The sequence below is a fragment of the Anopheles funestus genome, unplaced genomic scaffold (assembly GCF_943734845.2).
Source record: "Anopheles funestus unplaced genomic scaffold, idAnoFuneDA-416_04 scaffold_74_ctg1, whole genome shotgun sequence".
In the NCBI taxonomy this organism is placed as follows: Eukaryota; Metazoa; Arthropoda; class Insecta; order Diptera; family Culicidae; genus Anopheles; species Anopheles funestus.
Genome location: NW_026045316.1, coordinates 108,546 through 133,128, shown reverse-complemented (window position 1 = coordinate 133,128; position 24,583 = coordinate 108,546). Strand labels below are relative to the sequence as shown.

Sequence of the window (24,583 nt, the reverse complement as noted above, 5' to 3'; positions counted from 1 at the left end):
CCAAGACACTTTAGCCAAGACACATTAGCCAAGACACCTTAGCCAAGACACCTTAGCCAAGACACCTTAGCCGAGACACATTAGCCAAGACACCTTAGCCAAGACACCTTAGCCAAGACACCTTAGCCAAGACACCTTAGCCAAGACACCTTAGCCAAGACACCTTAGCCAAGACACCTTAGCCGAGACACCTTAGCCAAGACACCTTAGCCGAGACACATTAGCCAAGACACCTTTGCCGAGACACATTAGCCAAGACACCTTAGCCAAGACACATTAGCCAAGACACCTTAGCCAAGACACCTTAGCCAAGACACCTTAGCCAAGACACCTTAGCCAAGACACCTTAGCCAAGACACATTAGCCAAGACACCTTAGCCAAGACACATTAGCCAAGACACCTTAGCCGAGACACATTAGCCAAGACACCTTAGCCAAGACACCTTAGCCGAGACACATTAGCCAAGACACCTTAGCCAAGACACATTAGCCGAGACACATTAGCCAAGACACCTTAGCCAAGACACCTTAGCCGAGACACATTAGCCAAGACACCTTAGCCGAGACACATTAGCCAAGACACCTTAGCCAAGACACATTAGCCAAGACACCTTAGCCAAGACACCTTAGCCAAGACACCTTAGCCAAGACACCTTAGCCGAGACACATTAGCCAAGACACCTTAGCCGAGACACATTAGCCAAGACACCTTAGCCAAGACACATTAGCCGAGACACATTAGCCAAGACACCTTAGCCAAGACACCTTAGCCAAGACACCTTAGCCAAGACACCTTAGCCAAGACACCTTAGCCAAGACACCTTAGCCAAGACACATTAGCCGAGACACATTAGCCAAGACACCTTAGCCAAGACACCTTAGCCAAGACACCTTAGCCAAGACACCTTAGCCAAGACACATTAGCCAAGACACCTTAGCCAAGACACCTTAGCCAAGACACATTAGCCAAGACACCTTAGCCAAGACACATTAGCCAAGACACATTAGCCAAAACACCTTAGCCAAGACACCTTAGCCAAGACACATTAGCCAAGACACCTTAGCCAAGACACTTTAGCCAAGACACATTAGCCAAGACACCTTAGCCAAGACACCTTAGCCAAGACACCTTAGCCGAGACACATTAGCCAAGACACCTTAGCCAAGACACCTTAGCCAAGACACCTTAGCCAAGACACATTAGCCAAGGCACCTTAGCCAAGACACCTTAGCCAAGACACATTAGCCGAGACACTTTAGCCAAGACACCTTAGCCAAGACACCTTAGCCAAGACACCTTAGCCAAGACACATTAGCCGAGACACATTTGCCAAGACACATTAGCCAAGACACATTAGCCAAGACACCTTAGCCAAGACACCTTAGCCAAGACACATTAGCCGAGACACATTAGCCAAGACACCTTAGCCAAGACACCTTAGCCAAGACACCTTAGCCAAGACACATTAGCCAAGACACCTTAGCCAAGACACATTAGCCAAGACACCTTAGCCAAGACACCTTAGCCAAGACACCTTAGCCAAGACACCTTAGCCAAGACACTTTAGCCAAGACACATTAGCCAAGACACCTTAGCCAAGACACCTTAGCCAAGACACATTAGCCGAGACACATTTGCCAAGACACCTTAGCCAAGACACCTTAGCCAAGACACCTTAGCCAAGACACCTTAGCCAAGACACATTAGCCAAGACACCTTAGCCAAGACACATTAGCCAAGACACCTTAGCCAAGACACCTTAGCCGAGACACATTAGCCAAGACACCTAAGCCAAGACACTTTAGCCAAGACACATTAGCCAAGACACCTTAGCCAAGACACCTTAGCCAAGACACATTAGCCAAGACACATTAGCCAAGACACCTTAGCCAAGACACCTTAGCCAAGACACATTAGCCGAGACACATTAGCCAAGACACCTTAGCCAAGACACCTTAGCCAAGACACCTTAGCCAAGACACCTTAGCCAAGACACATTAGCCAAGACACCTTAGCCAAGACACCTTAGCCAAGACACCTTAGCCGAGACACATTAGCCAAGACACCTTAGCCAAGACACCTTAGCCAAGACACCTTAGCCAAGACACATTAGCCGAGACACATTAGCCAAGACACTTTAGCCAAGACACATTAGCCAAGACACCTTAGCCAAGACACCTTAGCCAAGACACCTTAGCCAAGACACCTTAGCCAAGACACCTTAGCCAAGACACTTTAGCCAAGACACATTAGCCAAGACACCTTAGCCAAGACACCTTAGCCAAGACACATTAGCCGAGACACATTTGCCAAGACACCTTAGCCAAGACACCTTAGCCAAGACACCTTAGCCAAGACACCTTAGCCAAGACACATTAGCCAAGACACATTAGCCAAGACACATTAGCCGAGACACATTAGCCAAGACACCTTAGCCAAGACACCTTAGCCAAGACACATTAGCCAAGACACCTTAGCCAAGACACCTTAGCCAAGACACTTTAGCCGAGACACATTAGCCAAGACACTTTAGCCAAGACACATTAGCCAAGACACCTTAGCCAAAACACCTTAGCCAAGACACCTTAGCCGAGACACATTAGCCGAGACACATTAGCCAAGACACCTTAGCCGAGACACATTAGCCAAGACACCTTAGCCAAGACACCTTAGCCAAGACACCTTAGCCAAGACACCTTAGCCAAGACACCTTAGCCAAGACACCTTAGCCAAGACACCTTAGCCAAGACACTTTAGCCAAGACACATTAGCCAAGACACCTTAGCCGAGACACATTAGCCAAGACACCTTAGCCAAGACACCTTAGCCAAGACACCTTAGCCAAGACACCTTAGCCAAGACACATTAGCCAAGACACCTTAGCCAAGACACCTTAGCCAAGACACCTTAGCCAAGACACATTAGCCAAGACACCTTAGCCGAGACACATTAGCCAAGACACCTTAGCCAAGACACCTTAGCCAAGACACCTTAGCCGAGACACATTAGCCAAGACACCTTAACCAAGACACCTTAGCCAAGACACCTTAGCCAAGACACCTTAGCCAAGACACCTTAGCCAAGACACCTTAGCCAAGACACCTTAGCCAAGACACCTTAGCCGAGACACCTTAGCCAAGACACCTTAGCCGAGACACATTAGCCAAGACACCTTAGCCAAGACACATTAGCCAAGACACCTTAGCCAAGACACCTTAGCCAAGACACCTTAGCCAAGACACCTTAGCCAAGACACCTTAGCCAAGACACCTTAGCCAAGACACCTTAGCCAAGACACATTAGCCGAGACACCTTAGCCGAGACACATTAGCCAAGACACCTTAGCCAAGACACCTTAGCCGAGACACATTAGCCAAGACACCTTAGCCAAGACACATTAGCCGAGACACATTAGCCAAGACACCTTAGCCAAGACACCTTAGCCGAGACACATTAGCCAAGACACCTTAGCCGAGACACATTAGCCAAGACACCTTAGCCAAGACACATTAGCCAAGACACCTTAGCCAAGACACCTTAGCCAAGACACCTTAGCCGAGACACCTTAGCCAAGACACCTTAGCCGAGACACATTAGCCAAGACACCTTAGCCAAGACACATTAGCCGAGACACATTAGCCAAGACACCTTAGCCAAGACACCTTAGCCAAGACACCTTAGCCAAGACACCTTAGCCAAGACACCTTAGCCAAGACACCTTAGCCAAGACACATTAGCCGAGACACATTAGCCAAGACACCTTAGCCAAGACACCTTAGCCAAGACACCTTAGCCAAGACACCTTAGCCAAGACACATTAGCCAAGACACCTTAGCCAAGACACCTTAGCCAAGACACATTAGCCAAGACACCTTAGCCAAGACACATTAGCCAAGACACCTTAGCCAAGACACATTAGCCAAGACACCTTAGCCAAGACACATAAGCCAAGACACCTTAGCCAAGACACCTTAGCCAAGACACATTAGCCGAGACACTTTAGCCAAGACACCTTAGCCAAGACACCTTAGCCAAGACACCTTAGCCAAGACACATTAGCCGAGACACATTTGCCAAGACACATTAGCCAAGACACATTAGCCAAGACACCTTAGCCAAGACACCTTAGCCAAGACACATTAGCCGAGACACATTAGCCAAGACACCTTAGCCAAGACACCTTAGCCAAGACACCTTAGCCAAGACACATTAGCCAAGACACCTTAGCCAAGACACATTAGCCAAGACACCTTAGCCAAGACACCTTAGCCAAGACACCTTAGCCAAGACACCTTAGCCAAGACACTTTAGCCAAGACACATTAGCCAAGACACCTTAGCCAAGACACCTTAGCCAAGACACATTAGCCGAGACACATTTGCCAAGACACCTTAGCCAAGACACCTTAGCCAAGACACCTTAGCCAAGACACCTTAGCCAAGACACATTAGCCAAGACACCTTAGCCAAGACACATTAGCCAAGACACCTTAGCCAAGACACCTTAGCCGAGACACATTAGCCAAGACACCTAAGCCAAGACACTTTAGCCAAGACACATTAGCCAAGACACCTTAGCCAAGACACCTTAGCCAAGACACATTAGCCAAGACACATTAGCCAAGACACCTTAGCCAAGACACCTTAGCCAAGACACATTAGCCGAGACACATTAGCCAAGACACCTTAGCCAAGACACCTTAGCCAAGACACCTTAGCCAAGACACATTAGCCAAGACACCTTAGCCAAGACACCTTAGCCAAGACACCTTAGCCGAGACACATTAGCCAAGACACCTTAGCCAAGACACCTTAGCCAAGACACCTTAGCCAAGACACATTAGCCGAGACACATTAGCCAAGACACCTTAGCCAAGACACCTTAGCCAAGACACCTTAGCCAAGACACCTTAGCCAAGACACATTAGCCAAGACACCTTAGCCAAGACACCTTAGCCAAGACACCTTAGCCGAGACACATTAGCCAAGACACCTTAGCCGAGACACATTAGCCAAGACACCTTAGCCAAGACACATTAGCCAAGACACCTTAGCCAAGACACCTTAGCCAAGACACCTTAGCCAAGACACCTTAGCCAAGACACCTTAGCCAAGACACTTTAGCCAAGACACATTAGCCAAGACACCTTAGCCAAGACACCTTAGCCAAGACACATTAGCCGAGACACATTTGCCAAGACACCTTAGCCAAGACACCTTAGCCAAGACACCTTAGCCAAGACACCTTAGCCAAGACACATTAGCCAAGACACCTTAGCCAAGACCCATTAGCCAAGACACCTTAGCCAAGACACCTTAGCCGAGACACATTAGCCAAGACACCTAAGCCAAGACACTTTAGCCAAGACACATTAGCCAAGACACCTTAGCCAAGACACCTTAGCCAAGACACATTAGCCAAGACACATTAGCCAAGACACCTTAGCCAAGACACCTTAGCCAAGACACATTAGCCGAGACACATTAGCCAAGACACCTTAGCCAAGACACCTTAGCCAAGACACCTTAGCCAAGACACCTTAGCCAAGACACATTAGCCAAGACACCTTAGCCAAGACACCTTAGCCAAGACACCTTAGCCGAGACACATTAGCCAAGACACCTTAGCCAAGACACCTTAGCCAAGACACCTTAGCCAAGACACATTAGCCGAGACACATTAGCCAAGACACTTTAGCCAAGACACATTAGCCAAGACACCTTAGCCAAGACACCTTAGCCAAGACACCTTAGCCAAGACACCTTAGCCAAGACACTTTAGCCAAGACACATTAGCCAAGACACCTTAGCCAAGACACCTTAGCCAAGACACATTAGCCGAGACACATTTGCCAAGACACCTTAGCCAAGACACCTTAGCCAAGACACCTTAGCCAAGACACCTTAGCCAAGACACATTAGCCAAGACACATTAGCCAAGACACATTAGCCGAGACACATTAGCCAAGACACCTTAGCCAAGACACCTTAGCCAAGACACATTAGCCAAGACACCTTAGCCAAGACACCTTAGCCAAGACACTTTAGCCGAGACACATTAGCCAAGACACTTTAGCCAAGACACCTTAGCCAAGACACCTTAGCCAAGACACCTTAGCCAAGACACCTTAGCCGAGACACATTAGCCGAGACACATTAGCCAAGACACCTTAGCCGAGACACATTAGCCAAGACACCTTAGCCAAGACACCTTAGCCAAGACACCTTAGCCAAGACACCTTAGCCAAGACACCTTAGCCAAGACACCTTAGCCAAGACACTTTAGCCAAGACACATTAGCCAAGACACCTTAGCCGAGACACATTAGCCAAGACACCTTAGCCAAGACACCTTAGCCAAGACACCTTAGCCAAGACACCTTAGCCAAGACACATTAGCCAAGACACCTTAGCCAAGACACCTTAGCCAAGACACCTTAGCCAAGACACATTAGCCAAGACACCTTAGCCGAGACACATTAGCCAAGACACCTTAGCCAAGACACCTTAGCCAAGACACCTTAGCCAAGACACATTAGCCAAGACACCTTAGCCAAGACACCTTAGCCAAGACACTTTAGCCGAGACACATTAGCCAAGACACTTTAGCCAAGACACATTAGCCAAGACACCTTAGCCAAGACACCTTAGCCGAGACACATTAGCCAAGACACCTTAGCCAAGACACCTTAGCCAAGACACCTTAGCCAAGACACCTTAGCCAAGCCACCTTAGCCAAGACACCTTAGCCAAGACACCTTAGCCAAGACACCTTAGCCGAGACACATTAGCCAAGGCACCTTAGCCGAGACACATTAGCCAAGACACCTTAGCCAAGACACATTAGCCAAGACATCTTAGCCAAGACACCTTAGCCAAGACACCTTAGCCAAGACACCTTAGCCAAGACACCTTAGCCAAGACACATTAGCCAAGACACCTTAGCCAAGACACATTAGCCAAGACACCTTAGCCGAGACACATTAGCCAAGACACCTTAGCCAAGACACCTTAGCCGAGACACATTAGCCAAGACACCTTAGCCAAGACACATTAGCCGAGACACATTAGCCAAGACACCTTAGCCAAGACACCTTAGCCGAGACACATTAGCCAAGACACCTTAGCCGAGACACATTAGCCAAGACACCTTAGCCAAGACACATTAGCCAAGACACCTTAGCCAAGACACCTTAGCCAAGACACCTTAGCCAAGACACCTTAGCCGAGACACATTAGCCAAGACACCTTAGCCGAGACACATTAGCCAAGACACCTTAGCCAAGACACATTAGCCGAGACACATTAGCCAAGACACCTTAGCCAAGACACCTTAGCCAAGACACCTTAGCCAAGACACCTTAGCCAAGACACATTAGCCAAGACACCTTAGCCAAGACACTTTAGCCGAGACACATTAGCCAAGACACTTTAGCCAAGACACATTAGCCAAGACACCTTAGCCAAGACACCTTAGCCAAGACACCTTAGCCAAGACACCTTAGCCAAGACACATTAGCCAAGACACCTTAGCCAAGACACATTAGCCAAGACACCTTAGCCAAGACACTTTAGCCGAGACACATTAGCCAAGACACTTTAGCCAAGACACATTAGCCAAGACACCTTAGCCAAGACACCTTAGCCAAGACACCTTAGCCGAGACACATTAGCCAAGACACCTTAGCCAAGACACCTTAGCCAAGACACCTTAGCCAAGACACCTTAGCCAAGACACCTTAGCCAAGACACCTTAGCCAAGACACTTTAGCCAAGACACATTAGCCAAGACACCTTAGCCGAGACACATTAGCCAAGACACCTTAGCCAAGACACCTTAGCCAAGACACCTTAGCCAAGACACCTTAGCCAAGACACAATAGCCAAGACAGCTTAGCCAAGACACCTTAGCCAAGACACCTTAGCCAAGACACCTTAGCCAAGACACATTAGCCGAGACACATTAGCCAAGACACCTTAGCCAAGACACCTTAGCCAAGACACATTAGCCAAGACACCTTAGCCAAGACACCTTAGCCAAGACACTTTAGCCGATACACATTAGCCAAGACACTTTAGCCAAGACACATTAGCCAAGAAACCTTAGCCAAGACACCTAAGCCAAGACACCTTAGCCGAGACACCTTAGCCGAGACACATTAGCCAAGACACCTTACCCGAGACACATTAGCCAAGACACCTTAGCCAAGACACCTTAGCCAAGACACCTTAGCCAAGACACCTTAGCCAAGACACCTTAGCCAAGACACCTTAGCCAAGACACCTTAGCCGAGACACATTAGCCAAGACACCTTAGCCGAGACACATTAGCCAAGACACCTTAGCCAAGACACCTTAGCCAAGACACCTTAGCCAAGACACCTTAGCCAAGACACCTTAGCCAAGACACATTAGCCAAGACACCTTAGCCAAGACACCTTAGCCAAGACACATTAGCCAAGACACCTTAGCCGAGACACATTAGCCAAGACACCTTAGCCAAGACACCTTAGCCGAGACACATTAGCCAAGACACCTTAGCCAAGACACATTAGCCGAGACACATTAGCCAAGACACCTTAGCCAAGACACCTTAGCCAAGACACATTAGCCGAGACACATTAGCCAAGACACCTTAGCCAAGACACCTTAGCCAAGACACCTTAGCCAAGACACCTTAGCCAAGACACATTAGCCAAGACACCTTAGCCAAGACACCTTAGCCAAGACACCTTAGCCGAGACACATTAGCCAAGATACCTTAGCCAAGACACCTTAGCCAAGACACCTTAGCCAAGACACATTAGCCGAGACACATTAGCCAAGACACCTTAGCCAAGACACCTTAGCCAAGACACCTTAGCCAAGACACCTTAGCCAAGACACATTAGCCAAGACACCTTAGCCAAGACACCTTAGCCAAGACACATTAGCCAAGACACCTTAGCCAAGACACATTAGCCAAGACACCTTAGCCAAGACACCTTAGCCAAGACACTTTAGCCGAGACACATAAGCCAAGACACTTTAGCCAAGACACATTAGCCAAGACACCTTAGCCAAGACACCTTAGCCAAGACACATTAGCCTAGACACCTTAGCCAAGACACCTTAGCCAAGACACATTAGCCAAGACACCTTAGCCAAGACACATTAGCCGAGACACATTAGCCAAGACACCTTAGCCAAGACACCTTAGCCAAGACACTTTAGCCGAGACACATTAGCCAAGACACCTTAGCCAAGACACCTTAGCCAAGACACCTTAGCCAAGACACCTTAGCCAAGACACATTAGCCAAGACACCTTAGCCAAGACACCTTAGCCAAGACACCTTAGCCGAGACACATTAGCCAAGACACCTTAGCCAAGACACATTAGCCGAGACACATTAGCCAAGACACCTTAGCCAAGACACCTTAGCCAAGACACCTTAGCCAAGACACCTTAGCCAAGACACATTAGCCAAGATACCTTAGCCAAGACACATTAGCCAAGACACATTAGCCAAGACACCTTAGCCAAGACACATTAGCCAAGACACCTTAGCCAAGACACCTTAGCCAAGACACTTTAGCCGAGACACATTAGCCAAGACACTTTAGCCAAGACACATTAGCCAAGACACCTTAGCCAAGACACCTTAGCCAAGACACCTTAGCCGAGACACATTAGCCAAGACACCTTAGCCAAGACACCTTAGCCAAGACACCTTAGCCAAGACACCTTAGCCAAGACACCTTAGCCAAGACACCTTAGCCAAGACACCTTAGCCAAGACACATTAGCCAAGACACCTTAGCCGAGACACCTTAGCCAAGACACCTTAGCCAAGACACCTTAGCCAAGACACCTTAGCCAAGACATCTTAGCCAAGACACATTAGCCAAGACACCTTAGCCAAAACACCTTAGCCAAGACACCATAGCCAAGACACTTTAGCCAAGACACATTAGCCAAGACACCTTAGCCGAGACACATTAGCCAAGACACCTTAGCCAAGACACCTTAGCCAAGACACATTAGCCAAGACACCTTAGCCAAGACACCTTAGCCAAGACACTTTAGCCGAGACACATTAGCCAAGACACCTTAGCCAAGACACCTTAGCCAAGACACCTTAGCCAAGACACCTTAGCCAAGACACATTAGCCAAGACACCTTAGCCAAAACACCTTAGCCAAGACACCTTAGCCAAGACATCTTAGCCAAGACACATTAGCCAAGACACCTTAGCCAAAACACCTTAGCCAAGACACCTTAGCCAAGACACTTTAGCCAAGACACATTAGCCAAGACACCTTAGCCGAGACACATTAGCCAAGACACCTTAGCCAAGACACCTTAGCCAAGACACATTAGCCAAGACACCTTAGCCAAGACACCTTAGCCGAGACACCTTAGCCAAGACACCTTAGCCAAGACACCTTAGCCAAGACACCTTAGCCAAGACACCTTAGCCAAGACACCTTAGCCAAGACACCTTAGCCAAGACACATTAGCCAAGACACCTTAGCCAAGACACATTAGCCGAGACACATTAGCCAAGACACCTTAGCCAAGACACCTTAGCCAAGACACCTTAGCCGAGACACATTAGCCAAGACACCTTAGCCAAGACACCTTAGCCAAGACACCTTAGCCAAGACACCTTAGCCAAGACACCTGAGCCGAAACACATTAGCCAAGACACCTTAGCCGAGACACATTAGCCAAGACACCTTAGCCAAGACACATTAGCCAAGACACCTTAGCCAAGACACCTTAGCCAAGACACCTTAGCCAAGACACCTTAGCCAAGACACATTAGCCAAGACACCTTTGCCGAGACACATTAGCCAAGACACCTTAGCCAAGACACCTTAGCCGAGACACATTAGCCAAGACACCTTAGCCAAGACACATTAGCCGAGACACATTAGCCAAGACACCTTAGCCAAGACACCTTAGATGAGACACATTAGCCAAGACACCTTAGCCGAGACACATTAGCCGAGACACATTAGCCAAAACACATTAGCCAAGACACCTTAGCCAAGACACCTTAGCCAAGACACCTTAGCCGAAACACATTAGCCAAGACACCTTAGCCGAGACACATTAGCCAAGACACCTTAGCCAAGACACATTAGCCAAGACACCTTAGCCAAGACACCTTAGCCAAGACACCTTAGCCAAGACACCTTAGCCAAGACACCTTAGCCAAGACACCTTAGCCAAGACACCTTAGCCAAGACACCTTAGCCAAGACACATTAGCCGAGACACATTAGCCAAGACACCTTAGCCAAGACACCTTCGCCAAGACACCTTAGCCAAGACACCTTAGCCAAGACACATTAGCCAAGACACCTTAGCCAAGACACCTTAGCCAAGACACATTAGCCAAGACACCTTTGCCAAGACACATTAGCCAAGACACCTTAGCCAAGACACATTAGCCAAGACACCTTAGCCAAGACACATTAGCCAAGACACCTTAGCCAAGACACCTTAGCCAAGACACATTAGCCGAGACACATTAGCCAAGACACCTTAGCCAAGACACCTTAGCCAAGACACCTTAGCCAAGACACATTAGCCAAGACACCTTAGCCAAGACACCTTAGCCAAGACACATTAGCCAAGACACATTAGCCAAGACACCTTAGCCAAGACACCTTAGCCAAGACACATTAGCCAAGACACCTTAGCCAAGACACATTAGCCAAGACACCTTAGCCAAGACACCTTAGCCAAGACACTTTAGCCGAGACACATTAGCCAAGACACTTTAGCCAAGACACATTAGCCAAGACACCTTAGCCAAGACACCTTAGCCAAGACACCTTAGCCGAGACACATTAGCCAAGACACCTTAGCCAAGACACCTTATTCAAGACACCTTAGCCAAGACACCTTAGCCAAGACACCTTAGCCAAGACACCTTAGCCAAGACACCTTAGCCAAGACACCTTAGCCAAGACACTTTAGCCAAGACACAATAGCCAAGACACCTTAGCCGAGACACATTAGCCAAGACACCTTAGCCAAGACACCTTAGCCAAGACACCTTAGCCAAGACACCTTAGCCAAGACACATTAGCCAAGACACCTTAGCCAAGACACCTTAGCCAAGACACCTTAGCCAAGACACTTTAGCCAAGACACATTAGCCAAGACACCTTAGCCGAGACACATTAGCCAAGACACCTTAGCCAAGACACCTTAGCCAAGACACATTAGCCAAGACACCTTAGCCAAGACACCTTAGCCAAGACACCTTAGCCAAGACACCTTAGCCAAGACACATTAGCCGAGACACATTAGCCAAGACACCTTAGCCGAGACACATTAGCCAAGACACCTTAGCCGAGACACATTAGCCAAGACACCTTAGCCAAGACACCTTAGCCGAGACACATTAGCCAAGACACCTTAGCCAAGACACCTTAGCCAAGACACCTTAGCCAAGACACATTAGCCAAGACACCTTAGCCAAGACACCTTAGCCAAGACACTTTAGCCGAGACACATTAGCCAAGACACTTTAGCCAAGACACATTAGCCAAGACACCTTAGCCAAGACACCTTAGCCAAGACACCTTAGCCGAGACACATTAGCCAAGACACCTTAGCCAAGACACCTTAGCCAAGACACCTTAGCCAAGACACCTTAGCCAAGACACCTTAGCCAAGACACCTTAGCCAAGACACCTTAGCCAAGACACCTTAGCCAAGACACCTTAGCCAAGACAAATTAGCCAAGACACCTTAGCCGAGACACATTAGCCAAGACACCTTAGCCAAGACACATTAGCCAAGACACCTTAGCCAAGACACCTTAGCCAAGACAAATAAGCCAAGACACCTTAGCCAAGACACCTTAGCCAAGCCACCTTAGCCAAGACACCTTAGCCAAGACACCTTAGCCAAGACACATTAGCCAAGACACCTTAGCCGAGACACATTAGCCAAGACACCTTAGCCAAGACACCTTAGCCGAGACACATTAGCCAAGACACCTTAGCCAAGACACATTAGCCGAGACACATTAGCCAAGACACCTTAGCCAAGACACCTTAGCCGAGACACATTAGCCAAGACACCTTAGCCGAGACACATTAGCCAAGACACCTTAGCCAAGACACATTAGCCAAGACACCTTAGCCAAGACACCTTAGCCAAGACACCTTAGACAAGACACCTTAGCCGAGACACATTAGCCAAGACACCTTAGCCAAGACACATTAGCCAAGACACCTTAGCCAAGACACCTTAGCCAAGACACCTTATCCAAGACACCTTAGAAAAGACACATTAGCCAAGACACCTTAGCCAAGACACATTAGCCAAGACACATTAGCCAGGACACCTTAGCCAAGACACCTTAGCCAAGACACCTTAGCCAAGACACCTTAGCCAAGACACCTTAGCCAAGACACATTAGCCGAGACACATTAGCCAAGACACCTTAGCCGAGACACATTAGCCAAGACACCTTAGCCGAGACACATTAGCCAAGACACCTTAGCCAAGACACCTTAGCCGAGACACATTAGCCAAGACACCTTAGCCAAGACACCTTAGCCAAGACACCTTAGCCAAGACACCTTAGCCAAGACACATTAGCCGACACACATTAGCCAAGACACCTTAGCCAAGACACCTTAGCCAAGACACCTTAGCCAAGACACCTTAGCCAAGACACCTTAGCCAAGACACTCTAGCCGAGACACATTAGCCAAGACACCTTAGCCGAGACACATTAGCCAAGACACCTTAGCCGAGACACATTAGCCAAGACACCTTAGCCAAGACACCTTAGCCAAGACACCTTAGCCAAGACACCTTAGCCAAGACACCTTAGCCAAGACACATTAGCCGAGACACATTAGCCAAGACACCTTAGCCGAGACACATTAGCCAAGACACCTTAGCCAAGACATCTTAGCCAAGACACCTTAGCCAAGACACCTTAGCCAAGACACATTAGCCAAGACACCTTAGCCGAGACACATTAGCCAAGACACCTTAGCCAAGACACCTTAGCCAAGACACCTTAGCCAAGACACATTAGCCAAGACACCTTAGCCAAGACACTTTAGCCGAGACACATTAGCCAAGACACCTTAGCCAAGACACATTAGCCAAGACACATAAGCCAAGACACCTTAGCCAAGACACAATAGCCAAGACACCTTAGCCGAGACACATTAGCCAAGACACCTTAGCCAAGACACATTAGCCGAGACACATTTGCCAAGACACCTTAGCCAAGACACCTTAGCCAAGACACCTTAGCCAAGACACCTTAGCCAAGACACCTTAGCCAAGACACTTTAGCCAAGACACATTAGCCAAGACACCTTAGCCAAGACACCTTAGCCAAGACACATTAGCCAAGACACATTAGCCAAGACACCTTAGCCAAGACACCTTAGCCAAGACACATTAGCCGAGACACATTAGCCAAGACACCTTAGCCAAGACACCTTAGCCAAGACACCTTAGCCAAGACACCTTAGCCAAGACACATTAGCCAAGACACCTTAGCCAAGACACATTAGCCAAGACACCTTAGCCAAGACACCTTAGCCGAGACACATTAGCCAAGACATTTAAGCCAAGACACTTTAGCCAAGACACATTAGCCAAGACACCTTAGCCAAGACACCTTAGCCAAGACACATTAGCCGAGACACATTTGCCAATACACCTTAGCCAAGACACCTTAGCCAAGACACCTTAGCCAAGACACCTTAGCCAAGACACATTAGCCAAGACACCTTAGCCAAGACACATTAGCCAAGACACCTTAGCCGAGACACATTAGCCAAGACACCTAAGCCAAGACACTTTAGCCAAGACACATTAGCCAAGACACCTTAGCCAAGACACCTTAGCCAAGACACATTAGCCAAGACACATTAGCCAAGACACCTTATCCAAGACACCTTAGCCAAGACACATTAGCCAAGACACCTTAGCCAAGACACATTAGCCAAGACACCTTAGCCAAGACACATTAGCCAAGACACCTTAGCCAAGACACCTTAGCCAAGACACCTTAGCCAAGACACATTAGCCAAGACACCTTAGCCAAGACACCTTAGCCAAGACACATTAGCCAAGACACCTTAGCCAAGACACTTTAGCCAAGACACATTAGCCAAGACACCTTAGCCAAGACACTTTAGCCAAGACACATTAGCCAAGACACCTTAGCCAAGACACCTTAGCCAAGACACATTAGCCAAGACACATTAGCCAAGACACCTTAGCCAAGACACCTTAGCCAAGACACATTAGCCGAGACACATTAGCCAAGACACCTTAGCCAAGACACCTTAGCCAAGACACCTTAGCCAAGACACCTTAGCCAAGACACCTTAGCCAAGACACATTAGCCAAGAAACCTAAGCCAAGACACTTTAGCCAAGACACATTAGCCAAGACACCTTAGCCAAGACACCTTAGCCAAGACACATTAGCCGAGACACATTAGCCAAGACACCTTAGCCAAGACACCTTAGCCAAGACACATTAGCCAAGACACCTTAGCCAAGACACATTAGCCAAGACACCTTAGCCAAGACACCTTAGCCGAGACACATTAGCCAAGACACCTAAGCCAAGACACTTTAGCCAAGACACATTAGCCAAGACACCTTAGCCAAGACACATTAACCGAGACACATTTGCCAAGACACCTTAGCCAAGACACCTTAGCCAAGACACCTTAGCCAAGACACTTTAGCCGAGACACATGAGCCAATACACTTAAGCCAAGACACATTAGCCATGACACCTTAGCCAAGACACCTTAGCCGAGACACATTAGCCAAGACACCTAAGCCAAGACACTTTAGCCAAGACACATTAGCCAAGACACCTTAGCCAAGACACCTTAGCCAAGACACATTAGCCAAGACACATTAGCCAAGACACCTTAGCCAAGACACCTTAGCCAAGACACATTAGCCGAGGCACATTAGCCAAGACACCTTAGCCAAGACACCTTAGCCAAGACACCTTAGCCAAGACACCTTAGCCAAGACACCTTAGCCAAGACACCTTAGCCAAGACACTTTAGCCAAGACACCTTAGCCAAGACACCTTAGCCAAGACACCTTAGCCAAGACACATTAGCCAAGACACATTAGCCAAGACACCTTAGCCAAGACACCTTAGCCAAGACACATTAGCCGAGACACATTAGCCAAGACACCTTAGCCAAGACACCTTAGCCAAGACACCTTAGCCAAGACACCTTAGCCAAGACACATTAGCCAAGACACCTTAGCCAAGACACATTAGCCAAGACACCTTAGCCAAGACACCTTAGCCAAGACACCTTAGCCAAGACACCTTAGCCAAGACACTTTAGCCGAGACACATTAGCCAAGACACCTTAGCCAAGACACCTTAGCCAAGACACATTAGCCGAGACACATTAGCCAAGACACCTTAGCCAAGACACCTTAGCCAAGACACCTTAGCCAAGACACCTTAGCCAAGACACATTAGCCAAGACACCTTAGCCAAGACACATTAGCCAAGACACCTTAGCCAAGACACCTTAGCCGAGACACATTAGCATAGACACCTAAGCCAAGACACTTTAGCCAAGACACATTAGCCAAGACACCTTAGCCAAGACACATTAGCCAAGACACATTAGCCAAGACACATTAGCCAAGACACCTTAGCCAAGACACCTTAGCCAAGACACATTAGCCGAGACACATTAGCCAAGACACCTTAGCCAAGACACCTTAGCCAAGACACCTTAGCCAAGACACCTTAGCCAAGACACATTAGCCAAGACACCTTAGCCAAGACACCTTAGCCAAGACACCTTAGCCGAGACACATTAGCCAAGACACCTTAGCCAAGACACCTTAGCCAAGACACATTAGCCGAGACACATTAGCCAAGACACCTTAGCCAAGACACCTTAGCCAAGACACCTTAGCCAAGACACCTTAGCCAAGACACATTAGCCAAGAAACCTAAGCCAAGACACCTTAGCCAAGACACATTAGCCGAGACACCTTAGCCAAGACACATTAGCCAAGACACCTTAGCCAAGACACCTTAGCCAAGACACTTTAGCCGAGACACATTAGCCAAGACACTTTAGCCAAGACACATTAGCCAAGACACCTTAGCCAAGACACCTTAGCCAAGACACCTTAGCCGAGACACATTAGCCAAGACACCTTAGCCAAGACACCTTAGCCAAGACACCTTAGCCAAGACACCTTAGCCAAGACACCTTAGCCAAGACACCTTAGCCAAGACACTTTAGCCAAGACACATTAGCCAAGACACCTTAGCCGAGACACCTTAGCCAAGACACTTTAGCCGAGACACCTTAGCCAAGACACCTTAGCCAAGACACCTTAGCTAAGACACCTTAGCCAAGACACCTTAGCCAAGACACAATAGCCAAGACACCTTAGCCAAGACACCTTAGCCAAGACACCTTAGCCAAGACACCTTAGCCAAGACACCTTATCCATGACACTTTAGCTGAGACACATAAGCCAAGACACCTTAGCCAAGACACCTTAGCCAAGACACTTTAGCCAAGACACAATAGCCAAGACACCTTAGCCAAGACACATTAGCCAAGACACCTTAGCCAAGACACATTAGCCAAGACACCTTAGCCGAGACACATTAGCCAAGACACCTTAGCCAAGACACCTTAGCCGAGACACATTAGCCAAAACACCTTAGCCAAGACACCTCAGCCAAGACACCTTAGCCAAGACACTTTAGCCGAGACACATTAGCCAAGACACCTTAGCCAAGACACCTTAGCCAAGACACTTTAGCCAAGACACCTTAGCCAAGACACCTTAGCCAAGACACATTAGCCAAGACACCTTAGCCAAGACACATTAGCCAAGACACCTTAGCCGAGACACATTAGCCAAGACACCTTAGCCAAGACACCTTAGCCGAGACACTTTAGCCAAGACACCTTAGCCAAGACACCTTAGCCAAGACACCTTAGCCAAGACACCTTAGCCAAGACACCTTAGCCAAGACACAATAGCCAAGACACCTTAGCCGAGACACATTAGCCAAGACACCTTAGCCAAGACACCTTAGCCAAGACACCTTAGCCAAGACACCTTAGCCAAGACACCTTAGCCAAGACACCTTAGCCAAGACACCTTAGCCAAGACACATTAGCCAAGACACATTAGCCAAGACATATTAGCCAAGACACCTTAGCCAAGACACATTAGCCGAGACACATTAGCCAAGACACCTTAGCCAAGACACCTTAGCCAAGACACCTTAGCCAAGACACCTTAGCCAAGACACTTTAGCCAAGACACAATAGCCAAGACACCTTAGCCAAGACACATTAGCCAAGACACCTTAGCCAAGACACATTAGCCAAGACACCTTAGCCGAGACACATTAGCCAAGACACCTTAGCCAAGACACCTTAGCCGAGACACTTTAGCCAAGACACCTTAGCCAAGACACCTTAGCCAAGACACCTTAGCCAAGACACCTTAGCCAAGACACAATAGCCAAGACACCTTAGCCGAGACACATTAGCCAAGACACCTTAGCCAAGACACCTTAGCCAAGACACCTTAGCCAAGACACCTTAGAGAAGACACCTTAGCCAAGACACCTTAGCCAAGACACATTAGCCAAGACACATTAGCCAAGCCACATTAGCCAAGACACCTTAGCCAAGACACATTAGCCGAGACACATTAGCCAAGACACCTTAGCCAAGACACATTAGCCAAGACACATTAGCCAAGACACCTTAGCCAAGACACCTTAGCCGAGACACATTAGCCAAGACACCTTAGCCAAGACACCTTAGCCAAGACACCTTAGCCAAGACACATTAGCCAAGACACCTTAGCCAAGACACCTTAGCCAAGACACCTTAGCCAAGACACATTAGCCAAGACACCTTAGCCGAGACACATTAGCCAAGACACCTTAGCCAAGACACCTTAGGTAAGACACATTAGCCAAGACACCTTAGCCAAAACACATTAGCCAAGACACATTAGCCAAGACACCTTAGCCAAGACACCTTAGCCAAGACACCTTAACCAAGACACCTTAGCCAAGACACAATAGCCAAGACACCTTAGCCGAGACACATTAGCCAAGACACCTCAGCCAAGACACCTTAGCCAAGACACCTTAGCCAAGACACATTAGCCAAGACACCTTAGCCGAGACACATTAGGCAAGACACTTAAGCCGAGACACATTAGTCAAGACACCTTAGCCAAGACACCTTAGCCAAGACACATTAGCCAAGACACATTAGCCAAGACACCTTAGCCAAGACACCTTAGCCAAGACACTTTAGCCGAGACACATTAGCCAAGACACCTTAGTCAAGACACCTTAGCCAAGACACTTTAGCCAAGACACAATAGCCAAGACACCTTAGCCAAGACACATTAGCCAAGACACCTTAGCCAAGACACATTAGCCAAGACACCTCAGCCAAGACACCTTAGCCGAGACACATTAGCCAAGACACCTTAGCCAAGACACCTTAGCCAAGACACCTTAGCAAAGGCACCTTAGCCGAGACACATTAGCCAAGACACCTTAGCCAAGACACCTTAGCCAAGACACTTTCGCCAAGACACCTTAGCCAAGACACCTTAGCCAAGACACTTTAGCCGAGACACATTAGCCAAGACACCTTAGCCAAGACACCTTAGCCAAGACACCTTAGCCAAGACACAATAGCCAAGACACCTTAGTCGAGACACATTAGCCAACACACCTTAGCCAAGACACCTTAGCCAAGACACATTAGCCAAGACACCTTAGCCAAGACACCTTAGCCAAGACACCTTAGCCAAGACACCTTAGCCAAGACACATTAGCCAAGACACCTTAGCCGAGACACATTAGCCAAGACACCTTGGCCAAGACACCTTAGCCAAGACACCTTAGCCAAGACACCTTAGCCAAGACACCTTAGCCAAGACACCTTAGCCAAGACACATAAGCCAAGACACATTAGCCAAGACACCTTAGCCAAGACACATAAGCCAAGACACCTTAGCCGAGACACATTAGCCAAGACACCTTAGCCAAGACACCTTAGCCAAGACACATTAGCCAAGACACCTTAGCCAAGACACCTTAGCCAAGACACCTTAGCCGAGACACATTAGCCAAGACACCTTAGCCAAGACACCTTAGCCAAGACACATTAGCCAAGACACATTAGCCAAGACACCTTAGCCAAGACACCTTAGCCAAGACACCTTAGCCAAGACACCTTAGCCAAGACACATTAGCCAAGACACCTTAGCCAAGACACCTTAGCCAAGACACATTAGCCGAGACACATTAGCCAAGACACCTTAGCCAAGACACCTTAGCCAAGACACCTTAGCCAAGACACCTTAGCCAAGACACATTAGCCAAGACACCTTAGCCAAGACACATTAGCCAAGACACCTTAGCCAAGACACCTTAGCCAAGACACCTTAGCCAAGACACCTTAGCCAAGACACTTTAGCCGAGACACCTTAGCGAAGACACCTTAGCCAAGACACCTTAGCCAAGACACATTAGCCGAGACACATTTGCCAAGACACCTTAGCCAAGACACCTTAGCCAAGACACCTTAGCCAAGACACCTTAGCCAAGACTCATTAGCCAAGACACCTTAGCCAAGACACATTAGCCAAGACACCTTAGCCAAGACACCTTAGCCGAGACACATTAGCCAAGACACCTAAGCCAAGACACTTTAGCCAAGACACATTAGCCAAGACACCTTAGCCAAGACACCTTAGCCAAGACACATTAGCCAAGACACATTAGCCGAGACACATTAGCCAAGACACCTTAGCCAAGACACCTTAGCCAAGACACCTTAGCCAAGACACCTTAGCCAAGACACATTAGCCAAGACACCTTAGCCAAGACACCTTAGCCAAGACACCTTAGCCGAGACACATTAGCCAAGACACCTTAGCCAAGACACCTTAGCCAATACACCTTAGCCAAGACACATTAGCCGAGACACATTAGCCAAGACACCTTAGCCAAGACACCTTAGCCAAGACACCTTAGCCAAGACACCTTAGCCAAGACACCTTAGCCAAGACACCTTAGCCAAGACACCTTAGCCAAGACACCTTAGCCAAGACACCTTAGCCAAGACACTTTAGCCAAGACACATTAGCCAAGACACCTTAGCCGAGACACATTAGCCAAGACACCTTAGCCAAGACACCTTAGCCAAGACACCTTAGCCAAGACACCTTAGCCAAGACACCTTAGCCAAGACACAATAGCCAAGACACCTTAGCCGAGACACATTAGCCAAGACACCTTAGCCAAGACACCTTAGCCAAGACACTTTAGCCGAGACACATAAGCCAAGACACCTTAGCCAAGACACCTTAGCCAAGACACTTTAGCCAAGACACAATAGCCAAAACACCTTAGCCAAGACACATTAGCCAAGACACCTTAGCCAAGACACATTAGCCAAGACACCTTAGCCGAGACACATTAGCCAAGACACCTTAGCCAAGACACCTTAGCCGAGACACATTAGCCAAAACACCTTAGCCAAGACACCTTAGCCAAGACACCTTAGCCAAGACACTTTAGCCGAGACACATTAGCCAAGACACCTTAGCCAAGACACTTTAGCCAAGACACCTTAGAGAAGACACCTTAGCCAAGATACTTTAGCCGAGACACTTTAGCCAAGACACCTTAGCCAAGACACCTTAGCCAAGACACCTTAGCCAAGACACATTAGCCAAGACACCTTAGCCGAGACACATTAGCCAAGACACCTTAGCCAAGACACCTTAGCCAAGACACATTAGCCAAGACACCTTAGCCAAAACACATTAGCCAAGACACATTAGCCAAGACACCTTAGCCAAGACACCTTAGCCAAGACACCTTAACCAAGACACCTTAGCCAAGACACAATAGCCAAGACACATTAGCCGAGACACATTAGCCAAGACACCTCAGCCAAGACACCTTAGCCAAGACACCTTAGCCAAGACACCTTAGCCAAGACACAATAGCCAAGACACCTTAGCCAAGACACATTAGCCTAGACACCTTAGCCAAGACACATTAGCCAAGACACCTTAGCCAAGACACCTTAGCCAAGACACTTTAGCCGAGACACATTAGCCAAGACACCTTAGCCAAGACACCTTAGCCAAGACACTTTAGCCAAGACACAATAGCCAAGACACCTTAGCCAAGACACATTAGCCAAGACACCTTAGCCAAGACACATTAGCCAAGACACCTTAGCCAAGACACATTAGCCAAGACACCTTAGCCAAGACACCTTAGCCAAGACACTTTAGCCGAGACACATTAGCCAAGACACCTTAGCCAAGACACCTTAGCCAAGACACTTTAGCCAAGACACCTTAGCCAAGACACCTTAGCCAAGACACTTTAGCCGAGACACATTAGCCAAGACACCTTAGCCAAGACACCTTAGCCAAGACACATTAGCCAAGACACCTTAGCCGAGACACATTAGCCAAGACACCTTAGCCAAGACACATTAGCCAAGACACATTAGCCAAGACACATTAGCCAAGACACTTTAGCCAAGACACCTTAGCCGAGACACCTAAGCCAAGACACCTTAGCCAAGACACTTTAGCCGAGACACGTTAGCCAAGACACCTTAGCCAAGACACCTTAGCCAAGACACCTTAGCCAAGACACCTTAGCCAAGACACCTTAGCCAAGACACATTAGCCAAGACACCTTAGCCGAGACACATTAGCCAAGACACCTTGGCCAAGACACCTTAGCCAAGACACCTTAGCCAAGACACCTTAGCCAAGACACCTTAGCCAAGACACCTTAGCCAAGACACATTAGCCAAGACACATTAACCAAGACACCTTAGCCAAGACACATAAGCCAAGACACCTTAGCCGAGACACATTAGCCAAGACACCTTAGCCAAGACACCTAAGCCAAGACACATTAGCCAAGACACATTAGCCAAGACACCTTAGCCAAGACACCTTAGCCGAGACACATTAGCCAAGACACCTTAGCCAAGACACCTTAGCCAAGACACTTAAGCCGAGACACATTAGCCAAGACACCTTAGCCAAGACACCTTAGCCAAGACACATTAGCCAAGACACATTAGCCAAGACACCTTAGCCAAGACACCTTAGCCAAGACACTTTAGCCGAGACACATTAGCCAAGACACCTTAGCCAAGACACCTTAGCCAAGACACTTTAGCCAAGACACAATAGCCAAGACACCTTAGCCAAGACACATTAGCCAAGACACCTTAGCCAAGACACATTAGCCAAGACACCTTAGCCAAGACACATTAGCCAAGACACCTCAGCCAAGACACCTTAGCCGAGACACATTAGCCAAGACACCTTAGCCAAGACACCTTAGCCAAGACACCTTAGCCAAGACACTTTAGCCGAGACACATTAGCCAAGACACCTTAGCCAAGACACCTTAGCCAAGACACTTTAGCCAAGACACCTTAGCCAAGACACCTTAGCCAAGACACTTTAGCCGAGACACATTAGCCAAGACACCTTAGCCAAGACACCTTAGCCAAGACACCTTAGCCAAGACACAATAGCCAAGACACCTTAGCCGAGACACATTAGCCAAGACACCTTAGCCAAGACACCTTAGCCAAGACACATTAGCCAAGACACCTTAGCCAAGACACCTTAGCCAAGACACCTTAGCCAAGACACATTAGCCAAGACACCTTAGCCGAGACACATTAGCCAAGAGACCTTGGCCAAGACACCTTAGCCAAGACACCTTAGCCAAGACACCTTAGCCAAGACACCTTAGCCAAGACACCTTAGCCAAGACACATTAGCCAAGACACATTAGCCAAGACACCTTAGCCAAGACACATAAGCCAAGACACCTTAGCCGAGACACATTAGCCAAGACACCTTAGCCAAGACACCTTAGCCAAGACACATTAGCCAAGACACATTAGCCAAGACACCTTAGCCAAGACACCTTAGCCGAGACACATTAGCCAAGACACCTTAGCCAAGACACCTTAGCCAAGACACATTAGCCAAGACACATTAGCCAAGACACCTTAGCCAAGACACCTTAGCCAAGACACCTTAGCCAAGACACCTTAGCAAAGACACCTTAGCCAAGACACATTAGCCAAGACACCTAAGCCGAGACACATTAGCCAAGACACCTTAGCCAAGACACCTTAGCCAAGACACATTAGCCAAGACACCTTAGCCGAGACACATTAGCCAAGACACCTTAGCCAAGACACATTAGCCAAGACACCTTAGCCAAGACACATTAGCCAAGACACTTTAGCCAAGACACCTTAGCCGAGACACCTTAGCCAAGACACCTTAGCCAAGACACTTTAGCCGAGACACATTAGCCAAGACACCTTAGCCAAGACACCTTAGCCAAGACACCTTAGCCAAGACACCTTAGCCAAGACACATTAGCCAAGACACCTTAGCCGAGACACATTAGCCAAGACACCTTGGCCAAGACACCTTAGCCAAGACACCTTAGCCAAGACACCTTA

The 24,583-nt window shown here is 48.1% G+C and overlaps 1 long non-coding RNA gene across 1 annotated transcript in view; it reads right to left on the bottom strand.

Annotated features, from left to right (window-relative positions):
- The window catches only part of LOC125774353 (uncharacterized), a 65,781-nt gene that overhangs the window by 20,899 nt on the left and 20,299 nt on the right, over positions 1 to 24,583 (bottom strand). The window contains exon 3 of the long non-coding RNA XR_007420837.1: positions 13,338 to 13,799. This is a non-coding gene — a long non-coding RNA (uncharacterized LOC125774353). The remainder of the gene's footprint in view (positions 1 to 13,337; positions 13,800 to 24,583) is intronic.